This window comes from Polyergus mexicanus, unplaced genomic scaffold (genome assembly GCF_030449975.1).
Source record: "Polyergus mexicanus isolate NDT 795.1 unplaced genomic scaffold, iyPolMexi1.0 SCAF_6, whole genome shotgun sequence".
NCBI classification, from domain to species: domain Eukaryota; kingdom Metazoa; phylum Arthropoda; class Insecta; order Hymenoptera; family Formicidae; genus Polyergus; species Polyergus mexicanus.
Window position 1 is genome coordinate 11,317,049 of NW_027223326.1, and position 15,385 is coordinate 11,332,433.

General features: G+C 36.2%; 1 protein-coding gene and 1 long non-coding RNA gene across 7 annotated transcripts in view; both read right to left on the reverse strand.

Annotated features, from left to right (window-relative positions):
• The window catches only part of LOC138933961 (forkhead box protein J3), a 71,579-nt gene that overhangs the window by 27,420 nt on the left and 28,774 nt on the right, over positions 1-15,385 (reverse strand). The gene's annotated exons all lie outside the window — the stretch shown is intronic.
• Positions 8,266-14,388, reverse strand: LOC138933993 (uncharacterized). 2 transcript variants are annotated; one of them, XR_011447072.1, is made up of 3 exons: positions 14,045-14,388; positions 13,406-13,576; positions 8,266-8,515 (listed from the first exon to the last, which is right to left on the reverse strand). It is a non-coding gene; the product is annotated as an uncharacterized lncRNA (long non-coding RNA). The 2 variants fall into 2 exon arrangements; XR_011447073.1 differs by lacking the exon at positions 8,266-8,515 and adding an exon at positions 12,039-12,812.

Below are 15,385 nucleotides of genomic sequence, written 5' to 3' on the forward strand. Positions count from 1 at the left end.
GGTTGCGTTACCGCTCGTCGTGCTTTGCGGGAACGAGTGCGGAAACGCGTCGAGCGCGCGCTGCGGCGGGGCGAGGGGGGAGGGGGAGGGGGAGAGGGAGGAGAAAGAGAGAAACAGCGTGCGTGCACCGACGTAACCCAAAAACGAGCACGGAGTAGCGTAGAGAGGGTATAGATAAAGAGCAAATAGTTTTAAGGCGACTAAATGAGTTTCTCTCTATCTCTAGGTGGGGGATTACGTCTAGTATATATGTATGCGTGCGCGTGTTTGTGCTTTTCCGTTCCTCGAATTATATTTAACGCCGCGCCACCCTCTTAGAGCTGATCTCTTATCCCCGTTTCTCTCGCTCGTATATCCGCGTAATAACGAGAGTCGCACGTGTGTGCTTGCGACTCTCAATCCTCTCAAATCCTATATGTCTGATAAATATGCAGAATTGTTTAAATAGACAGAGAGAGAGAGAGAGAGAGAGAGAGAGAGAGAGAGAATTGCATTTGTATTCCGTATCTGCATCTTCGAAAAATTCGAGTACATATTAATTAGTTTGCCTAACAAAAGTCGTATAAAATAATTTTTGCATCAAAAAGTAAATATAAATTTTACGAGAAACAAGAATACACTGAATATAAAATTATTCAAAGATAAAAAAATTATTGTACTATACAAAAGAATTTCATATATACGTATTAATTAGACCGATGAAAAGATGTAGATTAAATAACGTTAAAAGAAAATATTATAAGATATCCGAGAGAAGAGAATTGTTAAATAAAGTCCGCACGTGTTATTCGCTGGTTTGATTTCTATGTAAAAGCCACATCATACGCCTATAGTATAAATAGCTGGAATAAATCGAATATTGCGAAGCCTTTTTATGCCGAGCGAGCTTTACGCTATCGTCGAACATACCTGTGGACGTACAATCTTACGATAAGAATGTGACGATGAAAAAAAAAGTTGAAGCCTCACATTTCCATTTTATGAAAATGAACGTTTCGCGATGAAGCATACGGAGATTTTCTTGAGAAATTTCAAGGGAACGCTCGTGAATTTGCATCACATTGTACGACCTCGACACGATCGAAGGTTGCGATTGAAAAATGTATTCGCGTGTACTATTGCTCTTGTTGCTCTTGTTAAACGCGTACGTTATTACGGGTCCACCGTGGGGAATAACGGTAACGGAAACCACCGGGAATAGCGTTACGACATTACATCGATGTCGATTACGACGATGTAGGAAGTGCGACAATCACGCGTAACGCGTGATCTCGAGAGGTGCGCGCGCGTATCCGATAAGCGGAAAAGAAAATGCATCTGGGGGGGAAAAAAAAATGCATCAGATAGCGAGACGACGAATATCGCACGAGCTATATGGGGAAAAAAAAAAAAATAAATAAATAAAAACACGTCGAGAAAGTGGCGTTACAGCAAAAATTATTCGCATGAAATTAATAGAGCAATCAACTGGAATCGCAAATATCGCAGGCGTCTCGATAGATATCGAAAGCTTCGTAAAATGAGATATCGCGTAATTATACCTCTCTGGTAATTATTCTTATATTAATCCTAATATTCTTAAGTGATGTTCCTCATGTGCCGCATATTATTCCCCCCCCCCCCCGTTCGCTAATAAACAATCGAGTCAGCGAGCAATTTGTAATTTTTTTGGATCAATTAGATTACATATATGTATATCTCACGTAAATTGCTTTTCATTATAATACATATATGTGTAATCACGATAGTTAGAACGAATAAGGGGCATATGCGTGCACATGACTGTAATTTTCTTTACAAGTTTTTCCTAATTTCTCCTACTAACGAAGGAATTACTCGGAATTGCAGCGAGAAACTCGGAGGTAACGTATGTGCAGTTTCTGTCGCAGGAAATGTCAGGTGATAACGAAAAGTCATTTTACATGCAACACACATACGCACAGGTATTGCATGTAAATTCGAGGAAAATAAGATAGTACGCGTCGCTACCGTCATTGACTTTACGAATATTGTGTATTCGCGATCCAAGAGAGTGGAAAATAATTCGCGAAAAATATAAATGCCATCCGCATCGCGCTTTTCGCTCAACGTCTTCGTTAAGTTTTGCGCCGCTTTACATCGCCGTGTCAAGATAACGCGTACACGTCAACAACGTCGATTCCTTATCACCTGCATGACACACGCATTCGTATACACATGTGTCGTCTCGCGTGTTATTCTTTCTTACGTAACAATCGAATTTGTGCAGGAAAAATATTTTTTTAACGGAAACAATATCCGTAGCGAGAAAATATCGCTCGATTCGACAAAATCTTTGAACAATATTATACAGCCGACAGCCGAATTTCAACGAAAGATGCATCGTCAAAAATACACGGAACAAAGAGAGAAATCATTTGTTTAGATACTTGCCAAAATATTTGCCCGTCTATCCAAAGATTATTTCAATAATCTATCTAAAGATTATTGGAACGTAAACATAGTCGCGATAACGACTACGATAGCTATTCGACGAATGGATACTAAATCCAATCTCGCGTTAATTTCTGCAATTTGCCGACCAAAATTGTGCCGCTCGAATCGCGAACAGTCTCGGTATAGATTTAACGCGAAACCGCAAATTTTCAAGACAATTCTCCGCATGGGGAAGTGGCACGGAGATAAAACTCGGGCGAAAATTCATCAAGTCATCCTATTAATCTCCGTCCACGTTTCTTCTACTATTTGCGGGCTACTTTTCGTGTCTTATGGCAATACAGTTCTCTACGGCTTCTCGTTCGAAGAGATTGACTTCTAGCGGGATATTATTCGATGAGTTAATATTAGCACGAATTGATGATTCATGACTGTGAAATTGATATCATTTTCAAGATAGAATGATTTATCGTCTTGTCTATTAATATTTATTTATCACAGATCCTTTTTAGATTGCAATATAGCTTTAATTTTCAAAAATATTAAAACATTTAAGCAAATACGGAATTGAAAAATAACTATCGAAAATTTGAGATTAACGGAAAAATTTTATTATAATATCTATAATAATAATAATATTCTAAAATTATATATATATATATATTTAATAAATTATGAAAACAATTATAAAATCATAACAATAATAAAATATTATTATTATATCTTTTTTGTCAAATTCAAATTACTTTATTCAATATAATTATTTCTTAATTTATATAATATAACATAAATAAAAATAATATAAATATCTCAATCAAATAATGTATTCTTCCTTTGTCGCGCTCAGCGCGACTTTTCGGGTACGAGCCCGCTCGAGTACGTGCGCACGTACTTTGACAGATGCGGAGTGACGTGCTTCTAGCGGATTTCGAACACGTGTCGCGTATCCGGCATATTGAGACGAAAGACCGAATACGAAGAGCGCACGCTAATAACAAGGCGCGCTCGCCTCTCTCGCCGATCGCATACTCGAGTACTCACGTGGGAGTTTTGCGGGGTCTTGGGACGAATCCAACCGGAGAGGCGGACCGGAAACATTCTATCGTCGTGCCGATGTAACGCGTGTCCATACACGGTTGTGTCGTCACATTGGTTATATCGTGACGAGCGAGTGATTTAACTCTCGTTCCGATCGCGATTGTATCGCGTTTCGAGATCTGTCTAATTAGATCTGATTGTCGATATTATTTCGTTGGATCAGTCAAGGATTAACGTTCCTGATCAATGATCCTTATACTGATCACTTTCGATCGTTAGAAAAACATTGCGAATTGTCACTGAAACTTTGGCGTTTATCGATCCGAGTTAAATGAAAGAACTGAGTGATAATTGCGACGTCCGCAACAAGATTGTCGCCGCTTATCACGTTAATCATTGTGTTATCTCGAATTGTTCCAAGATGTCGGGGTCGCTTTCTTAATTGACGTTGGATATATTTTACAGCGATTTAAACACGCGAATTCTTTTATATGTTCAATATATATATAGCAATTCAAATTCCAAGTTAGTTATTCTATATTCGATTCTCAAAGTGATAAAATTGTGATAAAATCGTTCACGCTTAAATTAATGACACGATCGATAAAATTGGAGAGACCGATGAAAAATATTCGAGAGAAATTTCTGCTGACATTCTCTCGTAAGTCGTAAGTAAGAATCGATGTTCGAGAAATCGAGCGCGTGTTTTCTTTATTTTTTAACGCGTTCGCTTACACCGGTGCTTGCTCGCTACTTTCTTTATTCATTTCTCGCGGCAGATGCGGAAGAGGTTTCCTCCCTCTTCGTGTGGACCGTAAAATGAAGAACTAGCGGCTAGCGAGAGATGGCAGCTAATTGACGAGTACGATAAAACGGCTGAACAAGGCATTCTCCTCTCGATAATCTAATTTACGAGTTTCGTCGAAGAATTTGGCAGAGAGTAACGGAAAAAAAGAAAAACGTTATACTCGGATAAATACGCGTTATAAATCTGTCATCATGCGAAATAGTGCGTAAGCGCGTCGCTTGCAAAAAAAAAAGCACACGCGAGAATTAAACCCCGTTACCCGCCATTCGATGTAAAGCATTTTGCTCTCTTTACGCAAGATATACTCCGTCATCCATCCTTGTCGTTCGATTACTTGACAGATCGCGAGTTTTCCACGAGAAATATTTCGCAAAAATCGAATAACTCTAATGCATATCCGATGTACGTTTAAAAAAAAATTGCAAGAGAAACAGTCGCGATAAACAATAAATATTTTTGCGATTTGTATCAAATGAGGAAGTTTAATCGACATCTGACTTTGACTTGAAACTTAATTGCGGTCAATCAACCTATATCGATCGTGTCATTTTATAGATAACATTGAAAAGCTTTCAAGCGCGCGCTTACCTTCCCTTATCTCGATACGACAAGGATCGCTTGTGTGCGGATTATTATTACGGGTCGGTTATAGGTGCCAATGAGTCTTCGACTTACGATAATTCACGCGACTTCGTTAGATATCGAATGGCGACAAGGCCGCGTTGAAAATAGCTTGACAGAGATCTGAACTCTTCGCCATTATGTCAATGGATATGAGACAATGCCGCCGAACAATAGAACAAGTTTTCCCAAAGTAAAATTTCGTATTCGTCTGTTTAAAAAACTTTTCGATATATTTATGTGCGGGAAAAGATATGTATTCTTAAAGAGAAGAAGGAAGATTAAAAATAAAATATAAATGTCGAATATATGATTAAAAAAATTTAAATTATAAAATTATATTTTATAATTTAATTCAATTAATTTTAATTTTTATAAATAATATTTTCAAATTCAATCGCATTATATTTCGCATTTATGGATATTTTAAATTCTATCTCATTTTTTAAGGATTCGGATATATCATTTATCGAGGAAGCCGCATTATAATTAGGAGAATCCTGCGACAGAGAACGATTCTTTTTTTAGAGTAACCTAATCTTGGATGAGGATCATAAGAGACTTCATTAAATTGAACGGACTCGTTTTTTCATTATACGATAAGCAGACACTTTTTTTTTATCGTTAGGTAATCGATACAGCGGTATCGTGTAGCGGTATCGTATGGTCGTCAGAGTTAACCGGAAACGAATTGTCCACCGGAACCGCTATTTTTTTCACGATCTGCTCAAGCCGCGTAACAAACGCAAAAAGAACGTGCACGCCGCTGCAAGTGCACGCTACAAACGTGATAATTAACACGGTCAATGTACTTCTGTTAATTTTACATCCCACAAAAAATCGAATACGGATAAATGTTAATTAATTATGAATTAATTTAATACTCCAATCCCAAAGCGTGTCACATTATTGCCGATAGAAGCGAGGATAGTCATAAATTTTACGAGTAAAAAATAATTTAACAAAATTATATATCGCTCAACTCGTGGTCGTTGCGCCATCGCTCGATATTTCCTCTTCTTTCCTTCATTGCCCTTTCATGACTCATTCGCAAAAATACGGTTAATTACGATTAATCGTGCGCGCACTAATCAACGGAATATGATGGCGTGGCACATTACATTTTATTAATATATTTATATGCAACATATGCGATGGCAATGTTATATCTATAATTATATTGCTAATAAATAGTATACGATCTTGGGACAATTTTATCATTTCACGTAATGAAAGAAATAAATAAATGCGTACCATATATAAATAAACAGATAATTTATCGTATCGTTTCGTTACACGAATCTCAAATAGTCGCGATATATTTTTGTATAGTTTCGCGAGAGTTAATCAATTGGTCTAATGATCGCTAATTGTGATATTAATAGATAATAATTTTAAAAAGAAAAATCACCATACACGGACCGGCTCATGCCGACCTACTCCGTCGAATGTTACCGTGAATGTGAACGATACAAGGCTACGCGCCCCGTAAAGGTCAGATAAACAACAACACACCATATACCATATACCGTAGACGTTATCTCTCTCTCTCTCTCTCCCACTATAAATATAAACATGGAATATTCTATGTGTGTTCTCTTTGAATATTTGATCAATTGTTAATACTCGGTTCGTGTATCACGATTTTTTCCGTTACTTTTATTACTTGGTCTACGATTTATACAATACATTACTGCAAATTCTTAATCGGAAAATGATTAGCAAATTATATTTAAATTGGCGAATATTTTTAAATTCAAGTGTATTTAAAGGAATAATTATATACCAGTGAATATTTTGCAATATTTTATACATATAATTTATATATTTCCTACCCATTTTATAATTCCTACTTTAAATAAATGTATCGCGAAAAATACCTACTTTGATAAACAGCTGTTACCTCGATATGTATTCAAAAGAAGTGAATTATTATTACAATGCAATATATTTTTACGAGGGTTAATCATTTCTTCAAAAATATTTGAAATACATTCTTTATCTCGCCTTTTAAATTCTTTTAAATTCTTGAGATCTATCGATGTGCGAATATCTATCGGATTCGCGAAGAGGCGTTGCATAACCGAATTTTCGCATCGAATTCCTGGAATGTAATTCGCATGGGAATGCTGAATGCATGTAATGGAAACCACAGTTTCGCAATGCGTAATAGCAAATATGCGCCAGGGGGGAAGCGTGTAACCGATCGGCGACCTTTACGAGGCCACGCTGATAAAAATCAAATCGAACGCTCGATCCGATGCTCTTAGCCCACTGCGACAGACGGTCCCATCAAACTATTTTTCTCGCGTTTTCTCGTGATCATATATCACAGGACTGTATAGCTACCGTACAATAGAAGTAAGCGTTGCGCACTTGAAGAAAACCGCAGATATAGCGGTACTACATAATTAAATTGAAATGGCTTTAATTGTTAGGGCACCTGACATGAATATAAGCTTTAAAAATGAGATGCTTTCAGATGATGAAAATCTCTTTCAGCAAAAGTATATTCAATAAAAAATATATCTATAAATGTATAAAAATTATTTTTTATATTAAATATATAAAAAAATCCATATACTTTCTATAAAATAATTTCAATATAATATGTACAACATATTTATATAATATATTTGATAATAAAACGGTAATTATTGTATAACTTTGCGTTATAGAAACTGAAAAATATGTGAGAGATTGACGTTTCATGTTAATATACGTGTAAGTAAAAGAAAACGGGAGAGGACACAACACGCACATAATTTTAAATACGCTAATGGCACGTAGCGAATTACAATCGTTTCTAAATGCAACACGCATTTCAGATTTTATCATGAGGAGAGAAAGGTACTTTGCTATCGTCAGACGGCGTACATACGATAAGCGATATAAAACGTTAGAGATGTAAATCGATAAAGAGAGAAAGAGACTTGCTCTATGCAAAATGGAAAAAATTGTTATATCGAATAACAATCGAGATTTTTAAAATTATTTTTTGCAACTATGCATCGCTATAATAAGTATATCTTTCATTTGGTGATAGCTCAAAAAAAAAAAAAAACAAAAAAAAACAGATTAATAGTGGAGATAAATCAATCTGACTTTCCTCGGCAAAAATATTATTCGCGACAATTGCGGTATTTCTGTCTTTTCTATTTTTAAATATTGGATATCCGCAATTTTGAATCTGATATAACTTCCTAACTCAGATCAAATCTCTCGATATCAGATAATATCGCAATTAAAATCACACCTCAATATCAAGCAAGTTCGAAATTGAGCTTATCGTTTTAAATTCTTACGCAAAGAAAAGATTCTTTGATTCCAAAATCCGAAATATCTAATAATCTAATTAATTTTTCTATCGGATTAACCTTTATTAGGTTTTCCACTTCTATTTTACATCGAGTTCGACCCGCGTGGTAAGTTTACCGTTTTACTGCGGCAAAGTCAGGATGGAATGCTCGCCATTTGCTCGCTGCAAATTGTTGCAATGCACAGGTCTGTGCACGGTACGTAGTAATTAATGCAGACGGTTAACTGTATCACTGACGTATGACTTCAATCGCCGAGTCTCGAGAATTTCTAACAATTTTTCCTCTTCTTTTTTTATGTTCGTCAAGAGCAGCTCTAAACAAACGAAATAGGGATCATATATATGTTGCGAAAATTTTGTTTCCTATAGAGTATATACGTATCTTAGCGAGCAGCAATCTCAATATTGTTCATTAATAAGAGCAGCATTTGCCGTGTAATATGCGGAAGTGTATATATATATAGCGAGCGAGTTAAGTAAATACCGGACGGTATATTTATCTAACTGTACATTTAATAAAAGATGTCATACCGTTTACATTTCCGCTATATTACGTTTCTTTCTTAACTAGCAATTTATTTCTAATTAATTACATCGTAAATTTATTTATTTATTTATTTTGCTATAATTTTTGTGTTCCTATATTTTAACTTAATTTCATTTCATAATTATCTTATATAATTTAAACTACGTTTGCGTTTAAGATAAGCACCATATACCATCATCGATGAGATCTGTTGAAAACAAGGCAAGCAATAAGAATTTTCTTCACGATTGCCGCTCGTGATTTGACGCGTTAAACGCCCGATAACTCTCGTCGATATCCTTCGCGCTTAAGTGCAGAATCGCATTCGTCCGTCGTTCAGACGGGTAACGAGTTGTACGGCATGTAAAGTTCAGCGGTGAAGTTGCGCTCTCGTGGCAGTTTTATTTGATTACATAATTATTGAATAAGACGCCGGAGAGATATCGGAGACGGGCGGAGACGAGAAAGGCCGAGAAACGTGGATAACCCCGTGAACGTTACGCGCACATACACACATATGATATGTTAGGAGAGCTTCCTTGATATAAGCAACAAGATGAATGTCCAAAATCCCGCGAAGTAACGTAAAAATATATTTTTCATCATTTATTTATATTATATTATAAGATTTTGAAAACATATATCAATTTCTCTTTCTGCGTATGCACATTGCATGATATATATAATATCAAATTTTCCAAAAGATAGATCAAGCAATCACTTTTATAAAAAAAAAAAAAAAAAAAAAAAAATCGTAGAAGATAGAAGCAAATGTGTTTCGAACATACATATAGCATTTAAAAATATTTTCCCAAAAATATAAATTTGCGAATGCTTTTTCAATTGCTCTCTTCCTTTGTTATTTAAAAAATTGTAAGGCCTCGTCTAAATTTAAAAAGCAATTATTTCATAAATTCGAGTCCCACTATCTCTCCATCCTTCCCGGCGCGACGCGTGTCTTAATTACCTCCTATATCGAAATTACCTTCTATCCTTATTTTTTATTGAAATAATATTTGATCCAAAAAAGCACCAAATAATTTCATTCTACTTCAGACTCCCGTAGCTTCCATAGGACGGTGTTGAGTCCCGAGTACGTTAAACCGATCCATCGCAATCGGGTCGATCGAGGCAGAAGGCCCTCAGGGGTGAAAGTCTTATGTCAGAGGCACACGTCTTATTATGCCGGACACTGGCGCACGGAACGGAACGGATTTTGTTCTCCTTGAGAGTGTATCTCCTACCCCCTCTCCTTAACGATCCTTAACTATACGGGAGAACGAGAGAGAAGAATAGAGATTTCCTCTCTTGCAATTTCGCGCGACTCGCTCACCTCTGCAGAGATGCACCTGTAGATCGGAGAACGCGCTCTCGAAAGCGATTCGATAAGGATAGCCATCACAGACTTGGATCACATTCTTTGCCGAGACTAACAATAAGATACGAAATTTATAGCACGTGCTAATTTTTTTCTGTTACATTCCAGTGTGGCTTATTTAAAATTTTTGTTATTAATTTTAACAAGAAATATTTTATATTTGTATTAAATATTGACAGTAATTTTTCCTACTAATACGCATTCAATTTTTAATTTGAGTCTCTATCATTTAAGAGAAAATAATGACTTAATTTTGAAAAATGTATCTTATTATATATACATTATAATACAATCGTATAAATTATTATTCAAATAATATATTTTACGCATGTCACAGGTGCATATTGTAAGTAAGTAATATGGTGATATAATGTAGGTATATATTTTCTTTTTTTATATATTATTATCTATTTGTACTCGTATATATAAAATAAAAATAAAATACAAATAAAATACATTTGAATAATTATCTATAATAATATGACATTATAGTGTATCGTTTATATCTCTAAATGATAAATATTAATGCGATATGTTAATAGAGTTTAACGAGCCGATGCAAATAATTTTGTCAATGTGATCCAGTAATATCAAGCAAATCGACGCGTGCCTACGCTCAATTTTTTTGACAAGCAGACTAATATATTGCGATATGTGACCGGGCAATAATTAATTAATTTATGCGAATGCCGTTGCAAACGAAAAGGGGAACTTGAAATTTTTACGTTCTCTAGACGGCCGAAGGCGAACTGCTCAATTATAAAATTTTCGTCCACCATAATAAAAAAAGAAATTAAAAAAGGAAAGGAGAGGAGAGAGAGAAAGAGAGAGAGCGACACATAACAGTTCGATCCTCGGCAAATGCATTAACTGACAATGAGATATGCAACTTTCGGCCTTGTAACACATCGTCTTTTGTATTTATCTACGACGTGTATATCGTTTTTGCACCGTTGTGAATTTCTGACGGTTACGCAAGACGTTACAATGATAGCGCGTCCGATCGAGATTGTATCGCGTTTCTAAAGAGAAAAGCGCGGAGAGGAACGGATAAAAAGAAAGAAATAAAAAATAAACACAGGCTGTTCCAACTTCGATTTAAATGACGAATCGTTCCTTGAATCGTTGTCGTAGAGAGAAAGAGAGAGAGAGAGAGAGAGAGAGAAATTCGAAAGTAAAGGTACGCTAAATGCACGGTCGACAAGTGCCATTATATACGCATTTCGTGCTTATTTCCGTTCGCGGAAAACGCGATTGAAAAGTATTTGCGCAGCAGCCTCGAAACCGTCACGATTGTGTAAAGCAATATAATTACCGGCGTTAGTCATTTGACGGATATAATAATCGATTGCAGCCACCTACACACATATCTCGCGATACGGATGCGATATCATCATTACCCTGGACGCGGAACTGGTGCATCGCGCGCAATTTTACCGGATTGATGCGGACACAAAGAGTGAAAGCACGTTATTATGGATACCGCTTTTACCGCAACTCGCCGAGTTTCCCCGATTCCGTAGAGGCGCATCCGCAAAGGCCTGAGTAAATGCATCGTGACAGACGACATTGTCGCATTCTTCCGGACTGACCGATGGTTATTTATACAATAATCGCGATGATTTTCACGCACGATTGAAAGAGACAGAGATTTTGAAAGGATATGCGTCGCAATTTTCATCGAAATAGATTTAATAGTACGAAATGGCAACAATTTTTAGCGCGTGTTTGTTGTTAAGAGAACTTAATTAAATTGTCCTGCAAATTATATTATTTAAAATTTTTTTTGATCTACGGAGATCGTGTGTAAAGATTTGTGCGAGGATGGAATCAAGTGGACTAAAATTAATCTTATCAGCTTGTCAATATTGTGAAAGAAAAAAAAAACGCGCGATGATAAGAACGCGCGTATTAAATGGACGAGTTAAATGTAAGATATGTGTATAAATTTGCTAATACATAAAAAAAAAGATATTAATTAATCTTACTTTGAATCGTAACGTAATTATGATATAAATTTAAAGTATCTACGAAGTCATACGATCCGCATCTAAGCAACATTTGTAAAAATGCTTTGCTCGATAACTCAACCACGCCGCGTAGATAAAGATTAAGTTACACCTATTGCAAATATGAACACTAAATATTGCGTAGTAGAATGAAACATGTTCTTCGAACTTGTAATGTTCTAGTCACGATAAAAAATACAATATATATATATATTGCAAATAATATTTGATAATCTTAGTATATCCGCGGATTCAATTTATTTCTAATCTTCGATTGCAAAGAAAATAAAATGACAAAAATTTGATAAAGCTTATTAAGGCGATTATAGAGTAGCAAACCATAATGATAAATCTTATTTTAATCTGTATTGGATAAATTGGAGATCCTTCTGCGACATCAAAAGAATAGGTTCTCACGCGTTACCGTCTCGTACTGGGAAGCGATAGAAATTATAGAAATTCGATAAAGATGGTGGTTAATAGTCGTAACTACCGCATATAAATTGGCTGGTTCGAGCGGTTAACTAACGTTAACCGAGATTAGTAATCACACAGCGCTCGCAAAGTTGAAAACACTCTTCAACTGGAAATATATCCGTCGTGACCCAAGGAAAGCGGAATATCGCGCCGCTCTCTAGTATTCTCCGAGGCTAGAACGTTATTACACCTCTCGCATCTTTCTCGCGAAGCTCTTTCCTCTACAATATAACAGCGCATTAATGTCCCTAGTCTCACGAGTCATGAGATTCTATGAATCGAGCATCTCAGAAGTCAAACTAATTAACTTAAAAATGAGAGGAAATTGACTTCTAAGAGGTTCAATTGCTACGAATTATAATAGAAATATATTATCAGAAATATAAATGGCATATATTACTGATTCGTTGAAATATTAACGAGTTACGGAGAGAAACGACTGGACGATAAAATCAGAATAAAATTTCAGCTGGATTTTAATAAAAGATTTCATTTCAAAATTTAATTATAGATGATGAGAATATTAGAAAGTTGCGGTGAAGGTTGCGACTTTTCTTTTGACTCAATTTCACACAAAATCAGAGACGCACAATTTGTCATTTAAAGATCTTAAGATCACGCGAGTCGTTTCTCTGAGTACTAGTAATACGAGTGCTTATTACGTGAGTATTCTGGACCGAATACGAAGGTTAAGAACGGCGGGCAGGGAAAGCGGAGAAACGAGTATGTGTTATATATATTATATACATATATATATATATATATATATATATATATATATATATATATATATATATATATTATATGCCCTCACCGCGTACTTGTCCTTGTAGAAGAGCGAACTCGTCGACATGGTGGCGCAAAACCGGTGGCGATACCCGATTCTCAAATCGAAGATCACGTCGTCCTGGTCATCGTCATCCGCTTCTACGATCGTCGACCCTCCACGTATTTCCGCTCCGGAAATGCTCGTCGCACTTACACTCTGCACACACGAATGATGATAACGATAACGATATTGATATCAATATATATGTCTATAGATGACAAGATAGGGATACGAGAACAGTTTAATTTAATGCGTCGCGTCTGATATCATTTATCTTACAAACTTTGCACGCGCACATTCGCATGATATAAGACTGATATATATAATTCGATTTTTTTTTTTAAGAATAAAAAACAGATTAATGTTACAAAAGCACATCTCTGAGAATTTTTTTTCCTTTTTTTCCACAAATCTAAAATACTTAATTAGCTGTTTTTTTTACTCCAATTATATATAAATTGTAATTTATTCATATATATTGTATATAACATAGAATATAGACTATAAAAGTCACGTTACATATCATATTTTTGCAATCCTTTGTAGTAATATTTATTCTCACAATTTCGTCTCTACATAATCTTAAATTTTTAAAACATTTCGCTATTAAAAGATCCAACTTACGAACACTGAAGTTTTCACTTGTCGCGAGAGGAGTATCTCCACCGCCCAATATTCTTCTTAATTTCTCCTCTCTATTTCACGTGTTCTTATACAATCTCCTCGCTTATTCTCTCGTATTCCTTCCTCTTCGGCGAATTTTTCCCCGCGAAGAAACGTAGCGCCGTATATATGGCGTAAGGAAGCCGCGCGACTGTATCCCGCGATCAATCGATCGAACGATCGACGACGCCTCTTCTTTCGTGACACGCAACTCGCGCGCGCGCGCCCACGCACGCATGCACGCACGCATGCATGCACGCAGAGCGGAAGAGTGAGCGAACGGCAGATCGAACCTGAATCGAACCTGCGGGAGAAAGAGACTGTTAGTACCCGTCCGCGTGTCCAGTTAGTCGCGGCACAAGGATGCCCCCTCCTCTCCCCCCTCCCACCCCCTTGATCCCCACGCCACACGAGTCTCGTCTCCTCACTCCCCCTCCGTCCCACCCCGATCCCCCTTTCCTTCCCCGCACACGAATGACCTACAATCAACAATCTCCGGACTCTGCTTTGTTTGCATCTCTCTTTCTCTTCCAATGCATACGCGGCTACATACATATACGTATATGTATGTCGCGATATACCTATCGGCGATTTTTTTTTTTTTGTTTCCTTATCGCTATCTCATCCTGCCAAATAGCCTTCCTCTCTTCTCTGCCCTTCCCTCCCTCCCCATCCCGCGCCGCCAAAAGACGAGTTTGTAAGATCTCCCAAAATTTTTACTTGCTTGGAAAACGTAAATTATTACTTCAACATCTTTAACGGGAAAGATAAAATATTCAAGCGATGAAGTATGTGCATAACCATCATATATAGTTTGTTGAATAACTTTTATTGCATAAATTATCGAAGGGAAAGACGTGTGTACGTACCTCGCAAGGGACATCGTGGAAAGAACGCCGTTACGTTTGAAGTTTGAAGTGAAGCGAGTTGCAAATTCGCGGCAAACTTTAGTTCCATGAAGAGAGGCCTCTGCAAAAAGAAAAAAGGAGGTAAATTTAAAAAAAAAACTGTATGATCGATTCTCCAAAATTATAAAGATGATATTTCGTGATAAATTCTCTCTCAAACAATAAATTAGCAAACTTGCTTTTTACACGATCTGACATCGATCTCATTCTAGATCGATTACATTCTAGAGATTGATTACATAAAATTAATAATAATCGACATATTTGGCTAATTGCGTATTTTAATTCTCAAAAGTTTATATCTATACACACATATACGAACAAAATATTTTTTAATATCGTTTCGCGAAGAATATTTCAACATTGTTCAGAAATATTTTATATACATATATAC